The following is a 19,079-nucleotide window of genomic DNA, read 5'->3' as shown; positions in this document are numbered from 1 at the left end:
AAATGATGAGAAACTAAGATAGTGTTAACATGGCTAATCTAAGCTGAATTTAAAATGATAGCACACATACTGACTGCACCAAAAAGCTAGTGTGTTCTTCAAAAGTAATGCTGGCACTATCTCTGCCACATTTGATTAAAGTGCATATATTGTTAAATTTAATGCTTGGGTGCAGTTTCATTTCATCAGAAATTTGGAATTGGGGAAGGCACATGACATTCAGTGTTTTGTTAGTCTTTTTCTTTGAAGCAGAATTTGGGAATTGGTAAAATATCTTAAAAGAATCTTCCATACACATTGATATCATTAGGCCTAAAAAAAATTGTTTGATTGGTGTAACCCGACCGACCCTAAAAATAGGCCCGACCCTAAAAATAGGCCCAACCCTAGACTTTTTTTCTTAATTTTTTGCAAAAAATGAATAAAAAAAATCAAAAAAGATTAAAATTTAAAAAAAAAAGAAAAAAATCTTTATTTTCAGCTTAAAAATGCGGTAAATCACTTATATTTATAAACGAACAAAACACGATGTTATTTCAATCAAACAAATTTTTTTTTTAGGCCTTATGTATAACATTATGCAGAACTTTGTAAAAGCTTTCAAAGATGCCATTGTTGTGCCATTATAAGAAGGGCACAGTGGCGCAGCAGTCTAAGACTTTGATCAACTCATAATCGAGGTTGTGGGTTCGAGATTCCCGTAACATAAACTTTTTCAGAACTTTTACCCTAACACCCCCAGGTACTACAAAATACTACTTGATATATGCGCCGTTCGTGCGTGCATCCCACATGGTATGCTGACGCAATCGCCCTAAGTGATATATATAGGCATGGTTTCGCTGGCCAGCGAAGCCCAAGACCTGTGGCAAAGTGTCGCCGACCTAGTGCTTCCTTCTTTCCCTTTCTGTCGCCAAAAAGCCCCTGGGGCGTTAGGGTTAGTTGACCACTATCGAAACTCAATATAGGCTTACTTAACCCTAACATGCCCAGGTACGTTAGGGTTAGGGAAAGGCTCCAGATCTGAAGGAATACTATTTCAAAACTGAGACTATGGGCTTTGTGTGAAGGTTAATACTGTGACATGGGGCAACTATGCAGTCTAACCCAGATCATTGTATCTCACACTAATCACATGACAAAGTTAACATCTTTGCACATGCTTCAATTTGTTACTGTGTGACTGCTTCAATACGTTACTTGGCAGCAGTAATTCTATCTGTCAAATGCACAAAACAAACCGTTTTTGATGGGACTCATTAGGAGCTGTTGTCATAAACGAGTTTTAAATTGAGATAGATGGTGTTATTGTGAAAGAGGTCGTTAGCAGCGGAGCAGAGTGTCATGCTGTTAAGTACCTCTTAATGTGTGTGTGTTTTTGCACTTTCTCTTTATGTTGCCTAAATTAAGTGCTTTATTAACGCTGAAAAGGGATGCAACAATCTACTTGATCTTCTTTTATCTCTCATGGTTATCATGTGTACCAGGCAGATATACAACTGCGTTACTGACTTTGTGATTGTAGCATTTAGCTTTGGTTAATGCTTAGGGAATGCTTTGGAATTACTCTGCTATGTATAAGAAAAGTTTATTTTAGACCACATAAAATTAATTTTTTGGTTCTCGTCTGTAGAATTTTCATGAATTGATGAGGGAGGGAGGTGGTTTTATTTTTAATGTAAAATTAGCATTGTTAGTAGTTTTCCAACAGTGTTTTCCAAATGTGAGATTCTGAGGGATGAACTCCTAGAGTACCACAAAAAGAATTGACAGAGATCCTTGTTCTCTAACGTTTTCCTATTTGATTCCAAAGTCATACATGTTTTGACAAATTATGACTAAATCCCAGAAAGAAACGAGAACCAAATAAAAAAATCAATTTTATACGGCCTTACCTTGTAAATCAGATGACTTTTGTCCTTTCAGTCTCACAATCAGAAGACAATTCACTAATATTTCTCAGCCTTTGAGGGCATTCAGGTACATATACCAGGAAGAAAATCTTACAGCATCATGTCATCATCTACGATTCACAAAGTGTGGAGCTATATAATAGCACTGATCCAATGTCCAATATAAAGTTAATGTGCTGCATCAGTGCAGCAGTTCATATCACAATCCACGTCTATAGGCCTAGATGAAACACAAAAGCACCAATTTGAACAAAACAGCATTTCCTTAATTCCGTAAATAGCATGATGTTCCACCATAAATGATGTATCATTTGTTATAAACCACAAGCCGCCTCCAATACCAAAGCTGTTATTGTTTGTATGATGTTATATCACGCGATCACATGTCTCATGTAAAAGGCACTTTTACTGCAAGGACTTTTACTAGAGCATGATCAACTGTAACACACAAAAACATTCACAATCTTGTCAGAGATATAGACTATGAGATAGGACACTCCGTACAATTAACATGCAGACGGCCTATACCGATGTGAGGACAGTTCGGAGTGGCGCGGACCTGATCTTGTAACACATTAACCTTTGCATCCTAAAGGTATCAATGTAACAATCTTAGTTACACAAATTAGTTACAATGTCACAGATTAGTATTGAACCATGTTTTGTTTGACAACATTAGTCAATTTGAAAAATCCCAGCAATGTAATGATTCTAATCTTGTAAAGGAAATAAACGCCCATTCCTGGAATAAGACAGTTCTATCAAAACCGCACACACGTCAAAGTCAGCTAATATTTTAGACAATAAAAAGAGCTATTTTGAAGAGGAAATAGTTAAGTTTAGGTAAAGGTTGGTCCAATGTTGTGAAATAGCAACAGCATTTATGTGCTCCGAGGTAAACCCCTTTGTTGTATTACTGAGGTATTGTGTTGTATGGGCATATTTGTGTGTGTAGGGTCTGGTTACCCTTCCTATGATTCTGAATTTTGAACAGTAGCAAAACTCATTTTTTAAAAGTATTGTTCATTTTTCAAGTTCATATTTTTAGGAACTTCCTGTATGTTCATGTGTTTGAACATTAAAACAAACAAAAAAGCATCAGCAGGCCCCTGACCCCACCAAGGGGCTCTGCCTCATGGAATAATGAAGAAAAAAAATGTTTTCCCTACCCGGGAATTTATCCACTGACCCCTCATGTACCGTACCAGCAGAACGGGTATAGCAAGCCATGCATGTGACCGTCGACCGGTCAACAGTTCTGTGCCTATATAGTTTTGCATGATTATGCAATCGGATCATTTTGGATGCATGGTCTGGCAGTTGCTTCATGCTGTATGGTTTTGTATGGTCTGGTAGCGTTAATAGAGTTGAAGATATCCTGATGCAAACCACAGTGGGATTTCCCATATGCCCAGATACCTGCAAGTTCATGTGAAAGTTGGCCAATATTTGGACAATAGGAGTAGAAACCTTACACAGGAAATGGTTAAGTTTTGAGGAAAGTCTTGGTATCCTTTTTGTTTGAAGATAGACATCATAATAGGAAACATGGTTTAGTCATTATGTTAAAATTAAAAAAGGAAAAACCAAAGTAGACTTTTTGTTATTTTAAGGTTCTTAACCTTTGGTTCAAGCCATTCTATTTCTAAAGAAGAATGAAATTGTATTGAATTGTGTGATTTTCATGTCTGCAATAGAATCGCCATTAAAACACTTTAAAAATAATGCATTTCTAGATGTTATGTGCAGAAGTTTCAACTGCCAATAATGACCTGGTTTAGACAATCATGTTTTTAATCTGTTTTCTTCAAATCGTGTTTCCATTAACCTCTGGTACATCCATTCAATTCATTTAAATACCTCAAGACTACCCTCAAGTAAGTTCCTTAACACCCTATCCAACTATACCAAAATGAATATATTCTGTGTCGCCACCCCACCCATTTCTCACCCAGCTCTGTGAAACCATTTTTGTTTTACAATGCACTATTCCAGTTGAAATCCATACTCCCTATGAAAGACATGATCTTAATCTCCCACACAGGGGGTGATGATTTCAAATGGAGTTACTTATTCAGGTAGTCCCATTTGAAAGTCACACTCCTTATGTAGAAGATCAAAGCCATGTCTTCAATAGGGGGTGTATGGATTTCAACTGGAATAGCCCAATCATAATATCAATATAAAATATCTCACCACTATGCAGCTAAACACTTTTTTATCATTGTATGAAATATAACCAGCCCTGTACAGGTATGTGCTACTGTATTCATAGATCAAATCAGCTACAGAAAATAACAGGTATGGCTAGTTTATAGGGAATGATGAATCGGTCTGAAATAATAAGAACGCCAATCGGCTTATTACGATTTCTTATCTACCTGCAAGTAATCAGGGCATGTCTACAAAGTACTACAAAGTGATTTGCCAAGACCAGACATGGCAAGAATAAGTAGGTCAACTTTGTTCAAGACTAACATGTGATACCCAACTTTGCCAAAGACTAACATCTGATATCCTTCTGGTTCTAACCCATCGCTCAAAAGCAAACATTATACTTTGTCAACATTTTGAGCATTCATAAAAAACTTGCATTAACCTTTCAGCTCTAGGTGATTCAATTCTTAACTATCATTTCATTGAAGCATAATTAAGAAATATGAGACAGAACAAACATGCAGAGTCATCACAAAATTAACTTTGTGATCATATTCCACCACAGCTTCCAACAGATCAAATTTCAATAAGTGGGTCGGTTAGAAAAATATTGTTGCGACAATAATAATGCATGTCTCTTTGTATTGTGACTTTTGTTGTTATTTGATCTCGTCAGGTGTTGATCTCGGTGGAGGATGGCAGATAGGCTACGGTACCTTCCAATCGATTAGCAAAATTTCCTGTGAATCGTTCGTGGGCTTGTTTCCCCATCTCGCCATGCAAACTGGTGACTTTATGAATTGCTGATGGCTAAATGGATGTATATTTCCATGCATTTGAATTTGTTTTGCCAATTAATTCAGCAAAGTCATGTCAAATAAAAGGTTTGGGATAATTGCCCTCCTTTTTGATTCAGTAGCTTGCATGGTTTCATAATATCCATCAGTTTATAGCAATACTGTAAAGCATGACAGCTGTGGCTGTGTGGCATGGCATGAAATTTTTACGAATTTGACATTTCCTTACAGACCTATATGAAAAAAAATTGGGTGCATGAAAATTTTGTGAATCAACTGCACCATTACTATAATTTCACAGTATCTTTGAGAAAAGCAACATATGCATTTAATGGTACACATATAGGTATTGCACAAAGGCACAGAACGAACATACGATGGACTGGCCGTAAGTTAACACATACCAGCTGAGTGCTGGGTGGCATTTGATGAAAATCTTGCATACTTGGTAATTTGTTATCAAAACTGATCAAATTCTTGACTAATTCAACAAAAGTTTGCAATTTTGGACTCTGAGTGGTGGGCTCCAATGCCGCCTACCGCCTACAACCGCCCACTGTACACTGTAAAAAATAACAGTGAAATTTACAGTAAAATACTGTAAAAAAGGCTAATTATTTACAGTATTTGGCTGTAATTGATAAAAACAGGCAAATACTGTATTTTTTTAGTTTAAATTATCTAGGCCTATCAAAGCTGAAATTAAAATTGGAGTTATAATTCAACGTTTAAGCAATATCAATATCATCACTACACTGTAAGAATGGTCACTTATACGATTAAGTACTAAATATCACGTGACTAAATTTTACAGTTAAAGTGTGTGCAGCCAATCTGCCAACCAAAACCTGTAAAATTTACAGTATCCTGTAAAAAGGATGAATTTTACAGGTTTCAACTGTATTTTCTTGACAGGAAACTGTAAATTTTACAGTTAGGCGATGTAAAAAAACTTCTATGGGAAGGGTGGACTTTTGAAGTCAGTCAGCATTTTTATCCTAAACACATTCTCAAGCTCTAAAATAACTCGCCAAATATACCTATTTTACAGCATTTTGAGTGTGTTCATTTTTACAGGATACTGTAAATTTTACAGGGTTTTGTTGGCAGATTGGCTGCATACACTTTTACTGTAAAATTTACAAGATTTATTTTACAGTGTAGCTACAACCCTGGCCAGCACATGATCACAACTCCACACAAACATACCCATCAACAATCACACCCTCAAACCAACCCCCACACACACTTACTTGCCTTACTAATATTTCTGAGGACCTAATGTCCTTAGTGTGTCCGTGTGTTGTCATGTCAAATGCTCATTTAAAGTCGGTAAAACTGAACAAGTGTTAAAACAGTTAACACTGCAAGAACGTAAGCTATATAGAGTGGGTAGTAGGATATAAGACCTTGTTTTTCGCCGTTTAATGAGGTTTCCGAAGCTAGGACACGTATTTAGGCCCTCGTTAAGCACAGAGTCCTTGGTATGTCGATGTGTTGTTATGTTGGAGTCCTCGGAAATAATGCAGCACCAACAGACTCCCACCCCCACACAATACATTCTCATGCACAAAACACACAAAGTAAGTTTGGATCAAAATATACAGAAGTCATGTTTTGCAAAGATCCCTAGTGTGAATTTCATCCACAAGATTATCCAGCTTATTGATAAATGAAAATTATCTATCAATGAAACCAAAAGCAACGAGTATACACTATGACTAAAATAATATATGGATATAAAACCAAAACCTGTTCTTGTAGAAACCTAACCCCCGACTGGAATATCTGGCGGCATTTTGTATCACGCATGCAGCGGCATTTTTGAGGATAGCAAGACAATTGACATTTGGTTATTTGCATCTCATCTGATCTGATCACTTGCTAAGTGCAATAGCTCCCTTTCTGGGCTTTCATTGTTTCATCTATGGCACACCATCAGTGTGGATCACAATGTGGTGATCCACAAACAAAACAAAATCCCAGACTCATTCCCCCATGAGTTGAACATGCTTCAAAAGAGGATCAGGATCTTGGTATTTAGACTACTTTATTTCCTAAACCTGTCCTGAATGGTGGGTATGTTTCCCCACAGCTGGGTCTGAAGGAGTTGATGAGAAGGTCAGATTCCAGAACTGCAAATGGTCAAAATCAAGGGACTTTTTTCCATTTTCTGATTGAAAATCTCCTTGAAAAACCAGAAATGAGAGAAATGAGCAACTTAGGGGTATCAATAATTAGTATATTATCAAAAAAGGGTCTTTCATCAGCGCTTTGTTTTGGTAAAATTCAAGGGTCTTTCAGAGCTGCCCGTACCAAAAACAGGGGTCTTTCCGGAGGAAAATATGGTAATCTGTGTAAGTGCCCCTCCCCCGACATGTTATAACAGAAATGAAATGAATTGATCTAATTAATACCAATCCCTTAAGTGCTTGGTGTGTTAAAGCATTGGTGGTTGAATACAGTACCTAGCAGCTATGTCACTGCTTTACAAATGCATCTATTCCTCACTCAATGGAAGACATGGTACCTACAATTTCCAAACTGTAGAAAAGAATATTATGCAAACTAACTGAAAGATGAGGAGGAGAAAGCACTTTTGAGAATTTATTTTTGGTTGCCAAGCTGTTGAAGGTGAAGGATTACTAAAACTACTTATCACATCTGGAAACTACTATTAACATGGTATACGCTATATTATTTTCTATAGTGTTTTCTGTTTGTGAATTCCGCACAGTGAATGTGGAGATGCATATTTTATTACAAGGTGTTTCTCAAAGATTGGTACATCAGCTGGTTTGAGTTACTTATTTGCATAGATAAATTTCCAAATTGAAACTCAGACACACAAAGTATGGGGTTTCACCAATTTTTTTCCTTTTCAATTATCAAATTTACTGCTGTTATTATATAGAGGGTATGCAATACGACATCACTCATGCCAGAATCATCCTAATTTAAATAAAATTCTGTCCTCCAAGCGGCCTCCACTTGGACTTTACCCATGATAATCCAATGAAAAAGGTAGTAGTTATGACTGGTTGTGGAATCGATCTAGAGATCTGTCCCCTATCATCTTAGAGCTGCCATTTCAATTGTTATACCATTCCAGTTAGTTGCATCTTAAATAAAGCGATTTCCCAAAAAATCATGAAAAAGATTTGTATCCACAGATGAGTTAACTGGACAACTGATCATCCATAGAAACAAATCTTTTAGTGTTTTTGGTCATGTTACGCATATTTTTATATTTTATAAAATATTATAATATTTGCATGCTATGCTTCACACTTCTTATAGGATTGTACTCTTTCCTTTTCAGCTAATCCTCAGAAAATATCTGATACATTTAATTATCATTCTATCAAAGGCCAAATCACAGATTTGCACCTTAAGGCCAAATCTTTTTCTCCCGTGTTTTAACAAGTTCTTGAAATTAAAACAGAGATTGACCATTTAACTGGACTGTCCAGTACAATTACCCTGCATCAGGGTTGCCATCCTTATTCAAATCAAAGGTGCAGCTATACCCCAAGATGGCGGTGTGTGGTTTTTAAGTAGCCCAAGTTCCAGTCAAAGCAAAATGCATCCAATCCAAATCCTAATATTTGGGTGTTGTAACAGCGCAAAAACAGCCCAATTGGGAGGATGATCACTTGATGGAGTCCACTTCCTGTGCTTCAAGTTTGATCAACATTCTCATCAATAGTGTGGTTATAAAGCACTTGAAATGGGCTATCGCACTTTGGTGATAAAAATTGGCAAAAATATATTAAAGTTTAAAAAACCACAGCATCTTGAAACTTCCAAAAGTAGCCCATATTTTTGCAAATTAAAGTGCCACTCACCACGCCTTTCAAAAATATAATTGTAGCCCAATTGTGCAGCTAAGTTACCATATGGCATCACTTCCCAGAGTAAATCCAATGAACCCTCAGGACAGGTCATCTTGACCAGCGAGGCAAAAAATGTGTGGTCATTTCTTATTCAAGACCACTCAAGTCTGCGATGGCCTGATTATATCTGTCACATTTTCCGAGGCGTCAAACAGTAATTGTGGCTGCAAAAAGCGCACAATTGTTGTTGATTTGGCTCCGAGGGACTTTCAGATGATATATTGTGGTTTGTGTACTGTCAAAGATTTAATCATATAAAGTCAAATAATTTAGAATTTTCGTTACAAAATTAACTTATAATATCTTGAGAATGGTTGAATTAGTGCAAGACTGTATGTTCGTACTCAGCAAGTTCGTGGATATGCTACAAATGTACATGCAGTAATAAAAGTAAAGTTGTAACCCATATTTAATAAGCTTGCGGTTAGTCAACTGGTTTCAGCATTATTTTAGAGAGGGTTAAAAAAACAGCAATCGATAAAAAAATCATCTCTAGTAAATAATTGGTAAATGAAGGGAAATAACATGGTACAAATAACTTGGGTAATTTCAGGGGTCACTAAGTGGCAAGAGATTGCAAATTACATTAAGCCGTATTTAAGGGGGTACTACACCCCTCGATAAATTTGTGCCTATTTTTGCATTTTTCTCAAAAACTAATAACACACTGGTAACAAAAGTACCGCTAGGTTGTACCTCATTTCCTATCATATATACTGAACCGCTTGTCTTGAGTTACTGAAATTTCGTGTAGTAATTGGATTCCTTGCCCCAATAATATACATAACTTTTGTTACCAGTGTGTTATTATTTTTGAGAAAAATGCAAAATAGTCACAAATTTACCACAGGGGTGTAGTACCCCTTAAGGCTATCTATTTGGCGAATTAATAATAATAATTAATAATAACAGATACCTGTAGCGTTACTAGATAGTAGCAACTTGTCAAACAATAGCTAAGTCTGACAGCACACAAATGTCAAAAGTCAGTCAAGTTCAAACAAGTTGCCCTTTTGGATGAAAGCATCATCATTTGCATGCTTTGTGTGCATTTTCCTATAAATATGGCCATCTTTGACATGTCTCTATATAGTATCAAACCTGACTTTCCGCAGGCCAAGGTATCATGCAACCTTTTCAAAACCAACAATTGCTTCCTGTATTGTGTTGACATTGTTCTAGTCTCGCCAGGAAGCTTATTTTCTTATTGCAATGTTTTTTCTAACAGGGTAATGAAATTCAAAGGATGTAAAGGTATAGCTAAGCAAAACATAATTTCTTTAAACCAGAGTCTGACAGCATATAATATAAAGCTCTAAAGTCAAACATTTTGCAGTTTGGATGACCACTTTTAACGTAAAGCATTAAGTTTTCCGGTGCTCCGTTTGAAAATGAGGCCATCTTTGACACGTCTCTCTCCTATCAAATCTAAATGGTGATCTACCCAATCCCAGGTCAACTCTCACATAGTCTTTTCAATTTTGTTTATATTTAATTGTAATTACCATTGTAAAGGCCACTGATATAACAATTAGTAAGCTTTTAGCAGATTTGACGTCAGACAAGTTTGGAAATGTCAAGAGTAGCTCTGACTTCTTTAAGACAAAGTATAGACATGTACATGTAGGCTGCCCCATTGCATACTGATGGCTCTGAAAAGAGCCATTCACTGAAGACTGCCATTTGTCAACAGAGTACAAGCCTATCCCACAATAAAGCCATTGATATGCTTTGTTTTACCTTGAGTTTGGTAGTAACCCCAGTGCCTTTACATAGTTGCACCACAAGCGTGTCAACAAAACATCCTTGTATACGTATGTATACGCTTTGCGGAATTAGGATAACATGCTTGATACTACGACCGGTAGCCATATAATTACCAAACTCCAGGTGAAGCAAGGTATACAAGCAATTTGTTCACATTTATAAGGAAGTACGCTTAAATCCCTTGTCCCTTGTTGAACTTACTCTGCTTACATTCTGATTACAGCACCATGTACACCAATGATTTGCGACTCTGGCTTACAATGTAACCCAATCCATTTATAACAGAATTATCATGGCCGGAGACCACCTCCATCTAGCCCATGTCCTGTCTCTCGTTTTAAAATAATAGCATTATTTTACAGCTAACAAGGCCTTGTGGGCATGTGAATATGTGCTATTATGACACAGTTATCTAGTTATAAGATAAATACCTTCTATTATTTGGTTCACGCAGGACAGACATACTGTGGTTTAGATTTCACCATTACTGCAATAGTGCTTGAACATTGGGGAACTTTTTTCTTTCTTTATGTATGGCTCATAATGGCACATAATTAATATCTTTCTTACAGCAGGTTTGTTACACTGCTATTATTTTGATTGCCTTAGTATACAAGTTTATTCTATTACAAAAATATTGCTATCTACTGAAGATAGTGCAAAACTATTACATCCAAATTTGTCCTGAATTGTTCTTATTCTAGATGATGTGACACATATTCAACCTTAATAATGTGATTGACTTCCATCCACACAGTTCTTATTCTACAACAAGATTGACTTCTATCTACTGAAGATAGCCATCGTAAACTAAAATGCATTAAAGCTTGTGTGTATTCAGTTATTCCACATGGGCAGACACACAAATTAAGTTAAACAACAGGCTTCAACAATTAATGGTTCTAATAGATGACTTTCGTGCACATATCTTACTCTACCACAAGGAGATTGTCTTGAAAATACTAAAAAAAGCTACCAAAATTTCAAAACAAAATCTAAAGTTTACAGATTGAGTTATTACATACTGCTTTTTCTCTACTGCACAAGAAAAAAAGCTGACACATGAACTTCTTAAAATAGAAGTTTTTATTGATTTTTACTTGCACAAAATCGGATACCACCACAACTAGATTAGCTTGAAAGATTGCTATTTACTGAAGATAGCTAAATTATAATTTCAACAATGAATACATAATGGTTTGTCCCATTTCTTTCATTCTAGATGTAATGAGCTGACATACAATGAACCTCAGAAAAAAGGTTTCATTGCCTTTTATCTGTACAAATCAACTTTCACTTGTACATTGCTATCTACTGAAGATAGGTATTGGAATTTCAAAGCTAAATACATAAAGGTTTGTCCCTATTCTTTAATTCTAGATGTTATGTGCTGACATGCAATGAACAACAGAGTCAGAAAAAAGGTTTCATTGATTTTTCATCTGTAGAAACATAACTTTCACTTGATACATTGCTATCTTCTAAAGATATGTATTTGAATTTCAAAGCTAAATACATGTAAGTTTGTCCCAATTCTTTAATTCTAGATATTATGTGCTGACACACAATGAACAACAGTCTCAGTCAGAAAAAAGGTTTCATTGACTTTCATCTGTACAAATCAAACTTGCTATCTACTAAAGATAGTTATTGGAATTTCAAAGCTAAATACATTTATCACAATTCTTTAATTCTAGATGTTATGTGCTGCCATGCAATGATCAACAGAGTCAGAAAAAAGGTTTCATTGACTTTCATCTGTAGAAATATAACTGTCACTTGATACATTGCTATCTACTGAAGATAGCAAAATTGTAATTTTTAAACACAATTGAGTTGGGTGAGTTGTCAAAAAAAACACCCCTCCTCAAAACTCCTGATTTATTTTCCACTCTACCCAACACATTCCTTTAAAACCTGTCACGTTTTCCCCCCACGTCTCAGTGTTTGCCCTGCTTTCAACTAGCTCATTGAAGCTGATTGTCACAGACATCTAATTACAAAGATTTAGCTAACCTCTACTAGCACTGCATCAATTGCATCGTCACATACATTCCACAAGAACTCGACAAGAAGAAAAAAAAAGCATATTTTCATATGCATAAAAGAAGAGAATCAAGAACAATAACCGAGATGACACGCACGAACCGTAATCACTGGTGATAATATCAAAATCGCTCCAGGCAAATATCTCTGCTGTAATGGAAAGCTTTCCTTGTTATCACTTAGAATGTTGAACTACGTTTTTCTTTTTATCTCGCACTACTGAGATATATTTGATCTTCAGTCGCTAACAAGGAAAACACTTGATTTGAATTGACATAAAATCGCCCAAATTTTTACTCAGAGTATTCGTTGAAATGTTACTGTAATTACCCAAGTCATCATCTGTGATAGGAATTTGTTTTATACATGTAAATCAAGATGTACTGTGCTAATTCACGATATATGATACAGTCATCATGAAACCTAGCTATGTTTAAGGTGATGCGGAGACAGTGAGTGTGTTTTTAAGGAAGACGGGTATGTAACAGGTACACGTGTAGCAGGTATGAATGATGATTAGAATCACACATGAATCTTTATGTCAAAGATTAGCCTAGTGTAATTATAAAGTAAATCAACTAATTGTTAGTTATTTGCTGTGTGTAAACGAGTGCTAAAGCAGAAATGATAAATAATCACACTGATTTGCTGATCGACAATCATGACAACAAGATGGTTGACCTATTGATCATCGAGTGCATAAATACCAAAAAAATACACCCCTAAAACTCATTCCATCATAATCCTCCTTTAAAGTTTGTTCGGCTTTTTTAAGGCAGAAATTATTTGTCTTTTGTTACTGTGCGCGACAATAAAGCCCCAACTCATGCTCGCGAAATTTGGCATAAGCATGCGCCAATCGCACATTACACAATGCATAACTAGCGTAAGCATTGCGCCCAACTGCGTGCATGCCATTCTATACCAATACATGGTGTTATGAGTCTTATTTTTTCCGCCTTAAAAAACCATAACAAACGTTAGCTGTGGAGCAGGTGACTACGATATTGCTCCAAACAGTGATCTTTAGCAAGTGGTGCTACCTGTTCTGCACGTGTCTTGCCTTCACTGTAAATTACATGTAGCATACGTTGGATGTAGTCTACATAGATGTGTAGGCATCAACTTAATTTGTTTTTGTCTCTGTTGATTATTTTCTGCAGTGTTTAACCTTCCACAATTATCACGTAATTTCCTGAATAATTATCACTTTATTGATAACTTTTTCTGTGTCATTTTTACAGAACCTCTCTTCCAGTGAAATATTAAATATTAAGACAGGGAGTTAAGAAGCCAACCCTCCGAATGTCCTTAAGTATGAGTATCTGTTTCAATGCTGCACATATCATGTTTCAATTAATCCACAGTTAATCAGCATCTGGGTCTGCAATCACTCTATCATTGATTTGGAATGTTATGTAAACTAATACAAATGTTGCTTAATCACTTGAATTTTAACACACAAGATGTGGTGCTTTGTTTTCCAGGATTTTTGTCATCATTATTCATAAAGAGTTGGAATTTGGGATAAAAATTATTCAAATATTTGCAATGTGTTGAATTTTAAAGCAGGTATGTGATTCTGTGAATATCTTATCTTTTATCCGCAGCTTAATTAGAATTCTAGAATGCTTACTTACATAATGATTTGCATTTCAGGATACCAATACAATCCTTTGGAATGTTAACAAAAATAATCCAAATGTTGCTTACGGTAATGCATTATTTTTAAACCTATGTATTTATTTCAGGGATATTTTATTTTTATTCACAAACCTGTAGATTTTATGTAAATATAAATGATTCAAACATTGCTAATGTGTTGAATTTTAATTGATTCCACAAGCAGATATGTTCAGTGACATAATATAATTTCTTAAGCATTTGTGATTTTATGTGAAGTGATGATTCAACTGTTGCATGGCATCACAATTTGATGAAGAAGATGCAATCATTTTAAGGCATTTATACTTAATTCACATTAACTTTGCAATTTTATGAAAATGATTAATTTCTTGTTGAATTTCAATTTACTACACAAGATGATGTTTATGCTTGGTTTGTTGAACACAGGAATGTTTTAATTATTTTTTTTAATGTAGAAAAAGCCTTTTTGGAATGATGTCAAAAGTTTTAAAAAAAAACTTATTCAAATGCCACTTTGAGATATTTCCTTGACTGAAAACTGAACCAATAAGCTTGGTCTTCTTCAAGACTGAGAAAATGTCATTTTGCCATAAAGTACTCCATGCAGGAAAGAATGTTTCGATATACTCTAAACCACAACATTTTCTATGCACATATTTTTTTGCAATTTGGAAGAACCATTATTTTTGATAATTTTTGCGTCCTGTAATTTGTGTGAATTATTTTTAAAGGCCAATAGCGAAAAGAAATATTTGTTCAACATAAAAATTTTGAGAATTTAAGTCACAAAACTTTGCTAAATTTTCAAGAAAAAGTTATGCTTTACAGTATTGTTTTGCCAAATAAAATGTGACAAAATAATGCCAGGTAGTACACTTACATTGAATGTTGTTTTTGCAATTAGGAAAGAACCATAATTTGTGTGAAATTTTCTTTGTTCAACATAAAAATTTTGCAAATCTAAGTCACAAACTTTGCTAAATTTTCATGCACAAGAAAATGTCATGCTTTGCAGTATTATTTTGCCAAATAAAATAAGACAAAATAATGCCAGGTAGTACACTTACATTGGATACAGGTAAGGGCTAGATCCAGTAGAGCAGTATATTGTCAATATCTGTATGGAAAAAGTACACAAAATGAGAAACTATAGTTAGTGAAATGGTGCAAGCAGGCAGGCATTCATTCACATTATTGGTTCAAATACATTTGCAAATCTCTTACCTTCAATAAGGAAAATGTTTCTCTTCAAGGGTCTGGACCCTGAGATTTAGAATAAGAATTGAAGAATTCTACATTTGATATTTCGTGATCAGCAGCAACAATAACGTATTATAAAAGGTAAAACAAAATACATGGAAAAAGATGACTAGTTTCCCGAAGAACCTTGTATTTGACATAGTGACACTTCAGTCAGTCACTTGGAGCGGGACCTTATTAAAATAATGAAATGTACTGAATTCACACATAAAACATTAAATACAGTATATCTGAAGTCAAAATCATCAAGGTCCTAAGCAGGATTCTTCAGCTTTTTTTAAAGGTTTAGATGGTAATGTTATTTAGACATTTGACATAATGTAAAGTTGCACTGAAAATGGGGTGCTTAGACTTGTCAACTGAAAATTCCACAGGGGTGCTTATTGGGGGATGGGTGCTTATTAGGTTGAATACGATAGGCCATTACCTGGGCACAAACATTGTTTTTAAAAAGTCAATGAGCCCCAATCCATGTCCACTTATTACCCCTACTGGCTATTTACTAATGGCCAAAGATTGACCGTCTATTAACTGACCAAAGTGATGTCCTAGACTGATGTAGTGACCGGATGATTTGGTTAGGAGACCGCCTTGAGTGTCATCAGAATTATGACACAAATTAGACTTGTCATTTGTAAACAATTATTCAGGTTCATTGTTATGATGGGTACTTTGTGGGGTGGTGGTCCATACGACACTTTTGAACTACATGTACTCAATCTAGACCAGGCCTTCTCAACTAGTTTAATTGAAGTGCCAACTGGGAAATTTTAGTGATCATGAAGTGCCAACATGTTACGGGAGGATTTTGCTAGGGAGCGTGTGCGCAACCGAACGCAGAGCGGATGGGGTCCAGTGGCCCCTGGAGGGGTCCAGTGTGGTATTTTCACCCCTTTTTTTGTTAAAAATGTATGTGAAAATAATTGGTAAATTTACTGTGCCCTACTTTGTGCGCCACTTCTACTAACTCTAAGCCCCACAAGTGGCGTGCACGTGCCGCCAGTTGAGAAGGCCTGATCTAGACCATTTAAAACTACATTTTCTGTGATGCACATTCTCTGTGAATTGGACTTTTAATGTTTATCGTTTCTATACAATTCGGTTATGGGAATGTGCACATGAATTTTCAATCTAGATCAGTCCAGAACATTCAAGTACATATCATTAAAATATTACGACATTAGCATTTTTGTCTGAAGTATACTTATACATCTGACATCCAGTACCCATATGAAATAAAAATTCTCTATTTGAGGGGTCCCGATTCGAGGAACTGACCCAGTTTTAAATTAATGCAGATCTACATCAATTCAAATCAATCTGGATTTTAATATGTGCTATAGCCAGTCCCATTATTGCTTGTTGCAATTTGACACCTAAATATAACAGAGATTTCTTGTTAAAAGAACATCTTTATATTTGTGAAGCCCATGAGAGTGTTAAAAAAGGCAAAAACATGTTGAGTGGAAGTGAGAGAAAATGGCTGTCGTCATGAAAACTGGAGAAGAATTTATATACAGGCATTGATTTTCTCTTTTCTATAGCTGTCCATATTTTTCTTTTCCCTTTTCCCTTCCCTTTCCTTTCCCTTCTCTCTCCTTCCTTCCTTTCTTTCTTTCTTTTCTTCATTGCCTACACATTTCTTCCCCCCCTTTCTCACAATATCTGTTGATGGCCATATCATGCTAATGGGCTATTCCAGTTGAAATTCATAATCCACCTATTATAAGCCACAACCTTAATCTTTCACACAAGAAGTGTGAATTTCAAATAGAGTTACCTGAATGGGAGACTCAATTTGAAATCTACACCCCTTGTTGGGGAGATTAAGGTTACAAGCTTTAACTGGAATGGCCCGGTGGATTATGGCTCTCCTTCTCTCGTCCCTCTTCTTAACTTCATCTCACTTTGCAATCTTTCTTTGCTCCCCTCTCTATCATCATTCCTACACCCCCTCTCTATCATCACTCCTACACCCCCTCTCTTCTCCCCCTCTCCTTCCCTATCTCCTCCCTCTTTCTCTCTTTTTATATCACTTTGTGGCTCTCTGATTTCTCCTAGTGAGTCCACATGCCACATAATAATAAAATCACCAGAAAGAATAACTCCACACTTACCCTAGTTCTCACTACAAACAAATCAAATAAAGACAATGACCTTTCCCCACAAAGATGACCATAATAATCAGTATTTGAAATAACCCGAGATTTTAGCCTTAAGCTTTTCAAAATTGTCTCTGCCTAGCTCAGCAAATTTCTTCTACCATAATAACATCATACTGCCGCGTCTGTTTGGAGTTCATAAAAATAGTCCAATCGCTATATAATTTTTAAATGTCTAGTATTTAGGCGGCACCCTTTCACAAAGAGTGGAAGCCAAGCTCATATGTGACCCATCACATCAAAACAGACCACTTCGCGGCTAGCTTCATTAGCAGATAACAATGAAAGAAGATGAAAAAATATAAAGAAAATAAAAAGAATTCTGAGCTTGTTTTGCGTCATAAAACATTTTTACTGTATCTGATTTCAACAAGTAAGTTATCATTTTCAAGCTAAAAAGCAGCAGTTTATCCTAGTGTTTAAATCTCCATTTTCATTTCTGCCACAAGGTCTGTTTCGATGTGATGGGTCACATATTTGTTGGAAAATATGATTTTCAAAAGCAATCATTTGACATAAAATACTCAACCACAGGAAAATTTTTTAAATAAACAGAGCCTCATTCAAAGGCGTACCATAAAACAAAACCGGTCACAATGGCTTATAAATACTTTTTCCTAGAAAAAAATGTGAATTTCCTGGAACCTCTGGAAAAATAAAACAAGCCCTAGCCATGAAGTCTTTTTCATTATCCATCTTGAGAAGCCCTTAATGCAATAAGTATACCTTTTATAAATATCCTTAAGACCTGCTTTAAATTCATGGTCACTGCAAAAACATATGGTTCTTGACCACTCAGCTAATAAGTGTCCCTCCATCCAAGATGACCACTGCTATACAACAAGTAGCTGCTGACGATAGTGGACAGTATATTATTTCAGAGCTGGAGCCATGCTATCCTTCACTGGATATAGTTGTGGTATGAACATGCAACACCCTTTCTGTTACTAGCATTGGCACACAAACATGGGCATTTATTTATCTTGGTGAAATTTGCAAATTTAATAGAACTAAAAATTAAATCAAAATATTGGCAAAAGTTGATTTTAAAAGAATTTGTTGAAAGAAATGTGTGATTAACACTTAAATCATGAAAGTGTAAGTTTGGAGCATCTGAAGCTTATTTGTTTGAGTCTGGGGAAAAATAAAAAGGGAAAAAATGGATTCTACATTGAAATTTAAAATCTTTTTTTTTTTTTTTTTTGGTGCTTAATATATTGGCATGGTTTACAGAGGTTGTATTTCCAATGCATTAAAGGTCTCTATAGTTAACACATAGGTACCTGTACTACCGGTGTACCCAACACCATGCTTACTGTATGAATCCTGGTTGATTTAATATAAAGAAAAGTGGTTTACCATGTACAAAGTGAACTAACACCAAAGTTGTCAAACAAACACATGCACTTAACATACTTGTACCATACTGTATAC

At 35.6% G+C, this 19,079-nt stretch overlaps 1 protein-coding gene across 1 annotated transcript in view; it reads right to left on the bottom strand.

Annotated features, from left to right (window-relative positions):
- Positions 1–19,079, bottom strand: part of LOC140168407 (D-glucuronyl C5-epimerase B-like) — a 96,931-nt gene that overhangs the window by 50,870 nt on the left and 26,982 nt on the right. Inside the window, 1 exon segment of the mRNA XM_072191795.1 lies at positions 15,291–15,340. The gene's annotated coding sequence lies outside the window, so the exon portion shown is untranslated.

The sequence above is a fragment of the Amphiura filiformis genome, chromosome 13, assembly GCF_039555335.1.
Source record: "Amphiura filiformis chromosome 13, Afil_fr2py, whole genome shotgun sequence".
Classification (NCBI taxonomy): Eukaryota; Metazoa; Echinodermata; class Ophiuroidea; order Amphilepidida; family Amphiuridae; genus Amphiura; species Amphiura filiformis.
The sequence above is the reverse complement of the archived record's forward strand: the minus strand, read 5'-3'. Positions and strand labels throughout refer to the sequence as shown.